The sequence below is a fragment of the Sorex fumeus genome, unplaced genomic scaffold (assembly GCF_029834395.1).
Source record: "Sorex fumeus unplaced genomic scaffold, SorFum_2.1 ptg000054l, whole genome shotgun sequence".
Lineage (NCBI taxonomy): Eukaryota > Metazoa > Chordata > Mammalia > Eulipotyphla > Soricidae > Sorex > Sorex fumeus.
The window spans coordinates 50,259,385-50,266,362 of record NW_026606111.1 but is presented as its reverse complement, the minus strand read 5'-3'; the positions used below and the strand labels follow the sequence as shown (position 1 = coordinate 50,266,362).

The window sequence follows — 6,978 nt, the reverse complement described above, 5'->3', positions numbered from 1 at the left end:
AATTTTGAGAGTTTACTGGGATCATTTTCCTTTAGCCATACGTGAAAGGTAGCAAAACACTTTTCAAATTTTTCTGTTCCCAGCCAGTCAACTACCCTTTCCTGGGAAAATTTGTTAGCAGTTTATTCTCAAGTGTGTCAGAAACTGTATTCGTTTTCCTCCATTTCCAAAAAAGTAGTTACTGGTACCAAGCAGACTTAATTAAATATATGTTCCTGTTAACCCACTTGCATTTGGGATCCATGTGAACACCTTTCACATGGCTTTTATGAAAGGTGGTCATCCAGTTTGCTTTTCTGGTGGCATTCTGTTTCTAATTATTCCTCTCCACATCTAAGTAACGTGAAAATACCAACCTTAGTAAATGGTATGATTGAAAGCTCCAGAAGGAATGCCAGCCCTTTCAGCTATCTCGGTCTTATATGTAACCTGTTCTTTGGAACCTATCTTGTTTTCATATTTTTGTTTTGCTTAACATTTCTGAAAAACATATTAATGTGATTAAAACACATCTACCAACTCTCCTATGATGATCACCAGCTGTCCAGTTCCCTACCTTTCCCGGTTTCCTTGCCATCCATCCATCACCCCATTAACTCTCCCAGGACCATCTCTTTCCACCACCACCTTCCAGGCTCAAGGTTAAGCGGTACCAACCGCTTTGGTCGTGGTGACCTAGTGCGCATGTCTTAGTCCAGTACATCCCCCAAGGCAGCCCCAATGACACTGATAACGTTGGTTCTTGTGTGAGTTGCAGTTAACAGCGATGTTTAGAGAAGGCTACAGGCACCAGGAACCATGGAAGACCACAGAGCAGCCACTCAAGGTAATATAATTTGAGCTCCCCCTGCCAGAAATGTCCAGATGCCATTGCCTGAAAGCAGGCTTTCTCACAGCGGGGAGTTTACAAATGCAAAGACTTACAGAGGCAATGGACCTCATTGTTGATACTAGCTAGCAAAGTGTCACCGTGATAGCGACTCTGAATATTGTTAGGAATAAGGGAAATGGTGCAGCTAGGGGTGCTGAACAGAGGGCCAGAGGACATGGTGACTTATCTTTGCATCTCCCAGGAGCTCATCTTCAGGCTTCATGCTGCAACAGTTCTCTTGGCTTGGTCCCTGTTAAGAGTCATCCTTGAATGACTCTGAGGCCGTTGACCACTCATCTGGAAGGTTCATTCCCCAGTCTATGTGTTCACAACCCCCAGCCATCATTTATGATTAGACCACCCGAAACTTTTAGAGATGTGTCTCAAATTTCGTTATTTTCCAAAAGTGGCCATGAGGCATAAACACAGACTCCATGAAAGAATTTTAACTTTATTTCCGGTCACCTTTGACTCATCTTTCTTCTTTAGCCTATTCCGAATTTTTTCTTTTAATCCTAATCCCCAGACTGTGCCATTTCTCCCATTTTTTTTTTTTTTGGAGGACACCAGGGATGGGACATACTTGACTGTGCTCTGGTCTTACTCCTGGCTCTGCGCTCAAGTTTCACATCTGGTGGTTCTCTGAGGACCATAAAGGATTGCAAGAATTGAACTGGGTCCTTCTTGCGTGCAGAGAAAATGCCCTGTCAGCAATACTGTTCCTCTGACTCTACCCCACTATTCATCAGGCCCATGCAATTTCTCCTCTTATGGGTTTATAACCCTGTACCAAGTTTATCTTTCTTAGAGTCTTGTGTATTCCCCCTTTGTCCTCTCCATAACTCTATAACTTCCCCTGAGCTGCCTCAGGTGTCCCCTTCTGGAGGGTGTCCAGTTCTGCAGGAAAACCCGGGGAGCTGCGGGTGAGGAGTGGTGAACCTGGCTTGTGCTCCCCCTACCCAGCTGGAGGGGAGGCGCTGATTAGGTGATGGACAGTCCCAAGGAGCTGCTGCAGGTGTCCCCCGCAGGTGTCCCCCTGTGGAGGGTATCGAGTTCAGCGGGAAAAAGCATGGGGCTCTTGTTTTATTTATACATTATGTTCCAATCTTAATGGTATCACCAGCCACTCAGTCAACCTAGCTAAACCCTAAAGTCTCTATCACTTTCTCCTGCACGAGTCTCTGCTTTCTGACAAAAGGGAGGACCTCAGAATGCTGACATAAATCTAATACCCAGGGCCGCAAGAGATAGTGTAGTGCTTATGAAACTTGTCTCACATGCACTCAATTTGACTCCCAGCGCCACATGATTGCCAGAGTATCAAAGGCTGCATAGACTCAGAGGACCCCAAGCACCATGGCCACGTTTTCTGAAAATTGTCTGTAGTGCCCCCACACCTCCTGAGCATTGCTTTACAGACTCTCCCAGAAACCAAAAAATATGTAATGCCCCAGAAACATGTACTTGTCTTAAAAAGGGAGCCTCAGTTGAGGTGAGGTTCACAAGGAAATATTGCATGAAAACATAAATCAAAGAGCAGGGGAGACAGTGTAAATCATGTGAGTACAGATCATATATTTGGTGAAATGTGTTAAGATTCAGATGCCCTAGTCTTCGAACCAGGGATATTCCTTCAAAAATGCCCCAATATACTGGAAAGGTTCTAGAACATTAGATGACTGAAACTCAATTATGAGAAACTTTGAAACTGTGTATCTCTTAGTGATTCTAATCGTTAAAGTAAATTTTAAATATACCCATCAAAGTAACCTTTTTACCACTAAATGGGAAAGATACTTTCTAATACCTATCCTCACCAAAAGCTCAACAGAGTGTGACACTTGCCAGGAAATGTCCTCCCTTGCATTTTTCTCATGATACTTTTAGTACTTCACTCTTCTGTTTCTTCCCTTTTCTCATGCCAAATCTTCCCATCTCCCTTGCAAGCTCCTGAAACATTATCCATTCAACATTGATGCACTTTGCCACTGCTCCTCTTGACGTCTTGTCCACGAACTGATTCTAAAACATAACATAGCTGCAATTACAGTATTCATGCCAAAGACAGTCATTGATATATCTTTGGGTTTGGCTTTCTACAAGCTATTGGCACACAGGTGAGTAACATTTTTTTCCTACAGAGAACACAAAAATAGTTATGCTGGGTTTTAAAGTTACATCAGTATTTTTAATGTTTTATTGAATATCTGTGATATAGACCATTACAAATCTATTCATAATTTGCTTCCAGTCATACAACGATCCAACTTCCATCCTTCCTCTAGTGTACATTTCCCAAAACCAATATTCCTGGTTCCCTAAAACCATCCCCCAACAAACTACCCCCACCCCCAGCCTGTCTCTATGGCAGGATCTTTAATTCTTTCTCTTTGTCTCCTTTTTATTTTGTGCATTAAGGGTCTCATAAAGGTACTAAGAGGTCATCATGTTTGTTCAAGGAATTTAGCATTTTTATCAGGAAGGTAAGCCTGGAGTAGCTTTGAGGTATGGAAATGACTGCTGAGGCTTCCATAAGTACAGGGAAGTGGGTGTGGGATGCCCATCCTGCCCAGAGAAAGCCTGGAGATTTCAGTCACAAAACACACATATCCGAAATTTCAGCTGTTATGTTTCAGGGAGAGCCATCCTGAGACGGTGGAAACCAGAGGAGGGCATGGTGGCGATTTTGTATTGTGGGAGAAAGTGGCTGCACTGGGTTTTGGTTGGGTGGGCACCAAACTAAACTGCTTCCCTCCGATTTACCCTAGTGTCTTCAGCCTTTTGCAGTTCCAGGGTTAACTGTGGCTGTTGATATCTTCGAGATTTGTCTATGGGTCTCTGAAACAAGACCAATCCATTAGCTTGTATAGCTGAGCCAGGGGTGGGTTTGTGAACATGGCCCCCACATATCTTTCGGGAGTTTAATTTCTCAGGAAACGTAGTCCTGAGTTGTTGGGAGCCAGCCAGAGGCACAGTGGCGATTTGAGGTTATCAGGAAGCATGAAGACACCATCAGACTATTGATGCACTCACCTGAGGGTACAGGTTGACTTCCTGCAGGCACTGCACAACCAGACTAACAAATATTCATTGAATGAATGAACGAATAATCAACATTTTCAAAATGTGTCTCTTTATTGCATTTTAGAAGGGTAACTTCTAACAGGAAAACAATCTTCATGGTATAATCAAGACCTACGATTTATTTTTAATATATTTAATAAAAGCTACACATTTTGGAAATTTATACAAAGAAATTCTTTTAAATTATCTGTCTTCATAATTTACTTGTAAATTACTAAGATATCACTGTTTCTTCCACCGTTCTTAGCATAGAAATTTACAGACAGAATGTGCTAAGTAAAAATTCATTTTGGCTCTTCTGTTCAATGTAGTACTGGAAGTACTTGGAAGAGAAAATAGATAAGAAAAAGATATTAAGGGTTTTTCATGTATGAAAGGTAGAAATAATCTCTCACTATTCACAGAAGATATCATACAATATTTAGAGAATACTAAAATCTCTGCGAAAAAACTCCTAGAGGCAATAGACTTTTATAGTAAAATTGCAGGCTATAAACTCAATACCGAAAAGTCTATGGATTTTTTATATGCAAATAATGAGAGAGAAGAAAGTGACATGAAAAAGCACTCCTATTCATAATCGTGCCTCAGAAAATCAAGAACCTTGGAATCAGCTTAACTAAGGAGGTAAAGGACCTATACAATAGGAAATTAAAAAGGACACGAGGAAATGGAAACATATATACTACTTATGGAATGGGAGAATTAACATTGTCAAAATGGCAATTCTCCAAGAAGCATTGTAAAAATTCAACTTGATCCCTATAAAGATACCCATGACATTCTTCAAAGAAATTGATCAAGCATTCCTGAAATTCACATGGAACAATAAACGCACACGAATAGCTAAAGCAATTCTTGGGGGAAAGACGATGGAGGCATCACCTTCCCCAACCTCAAACTCTACTGCAAACGATAATAATGAGAACAGCATGGGACTGAAACAAAGGCTCAGCTGCAGACCAATGGAAAAGGATTGAATATACTGACACACACCCTCAAATATATAATCATCTAATCTTTGATAAGGGAGCAAGAAACGTTAAGTGGTTTAAGAGAGTCCTTCTAAACAAACGGTGCAGAAAAAACTGTACAGCTGCATGCAAAAAAAAATAGCTCAGACCTCTACCTAACACCATGCACAAAAGTCAGATAAAAATAGGTCAAAGTCCTCAACATCACAGCAGAATCCCTCAGGTACAGTGATGACAAGGTTGGCAAATCCCTCCACGATATTGAAGCTAAAGGTATCTTCAAATATAACACGCCACTTGCCAAGCAACTGGAAGCAGAGATAAACAAAGGGAACTATCTTAAATTAAGCAGCTTCTGTACCTCAAAAGAAACTGACCAGAAACAAAGACTCCACCATGCGGGCAAGATACTCGCAGAAGCCTACCAGGTTCTCTGAGAGTGAGAACTGGACAATCAGAGTTGCTGTCTTCTAAATAAGATCCAGTCTCTGGATGTTGGCTATTGAGGGAATTACATGGATCCAGGGGTAGTTCGTGGTTGTAACACTTAATTACTAGAAGATGGGGGATCTGGAAGGAGCGGGCACATTCTTGATCTGAGCAGCCATGGAGATCTCATGCCCTGGTCCCGCACATTTGGGTTCCTCTTCCAGTTCCTTCATGCATGAGGCTCCTTCAAGCTTGGGAAGAGTGGTCTCTAAGCGTACCTATGGCTGGTTGCAGAGGTCTTCAGCTGCCGGGGCTATGCTCAGGGCGGTGAGGGAATCTCACCCCGCCATCTCCAAGGGGCCCCAGTGAGGAAAGCCAGGTGCGAGGTCAGGAGACTGTTGTTTTAGACATATTTGGAATTAATTTTAGATCGAAAAGTACGCATCATTGAAAATACTTATGTGCTTAGTAATAAATTACTACAAACTTGTTCAATCACGTCAGAGAGCCCACTCTGCTCAGAGAACAAGATTTTTAATTACAGATCCGTTTTTCCCATGTGTCATGACTGAGAATCACTATCAGTAGATATGAAACTCACTATACACAAAGATGCACACAGGTTACTATGAGTCATCTATGTTGTTAATATCAGTTGGCCATTAAACTTCACTGAGACCCTTTGTTCTGTCCTTTATAGGAGCCACATGAGTCTCACCTTCCGTTCAAGTTGAACTTGTAATAAGGTGGAATGAAATCATCAATATGCTTCTCACCTCATCCTTCAGGAGAAAAATCCTACATACATTCAAGGTGGTCAAAGTGCAGACAACACCATCCACCTTTTCCTGGAGATGTACACGAGACTGAGGCGAGAACAGCAAAAGGCTCTAGTTTAATGGTCTTAATTAAGGTTTCAGGGAACGACATTAAACAAACTCATATCCCATCTTCCAAAAGAATTATTTTGTAAAACTGATGCCTAGGGTATGGTAAAAGATAATATGGTAAAAACCATATTTTTCTTTCTGGGACATTAAATTTCTAAATCTATTTATTCATGCTGCTTTGAAATACATTCCTTGATTAGGAATCATTGTCTGCCATAGGAGTGAGGAAGGACAACACTCAAAGTAATAAGAAGAGAAAAATATGGAAAAATTAACTCCTACTAAGTTTAACACATATACTAAAATTGAAATGATAAAATGATGAGCATGGTCCTTGCACAGAGATGATATGCAAACTTGTAAAGCATTCCATATTTTTGTTGCAAGAAGAATGAACAGATCTACTTTAAGCTAAGACAATCCCCACGAGTACAAAAATTCTACATAAAGAGAGCACAAATCCCAATCACAAAAATCTCTCTCAATGTCAATGGACTAAATGTGCCAATTCAGAGGCACAGAATGGGAAGATGAATTAGAAAACTGAAACCAACATTCATTCTGCTGCCTGCAGGAAACACATCTGAACAATCAAAGCACCCATGGGCTAAAGGTAAAAGTCTGGGAAACAAGTTTTCAAGAAAATATCACCTCCACAAAGCTGGAGTGGCCATACTAGTATCAGACCACATGGACTTCAGGCTAAAGGTTATCAGAGACAGTGAAAGTC

The 6,978-nt window shown here is 41.2% G+C and overlaps 1 pseudogene; it reads left to right on the top strand.

Annotated features, from left to right (window-relative positions):
- The first annotated feature begins 6,533 nt into the window (after positions 1-6,533).
- On the top strand, positions 6,534-6,627 carry LOC130033826 (uncharacterized; annotated as a pseudogene).
- Positions 6,628-6,978: the final 351 nt, after the last annotated feature.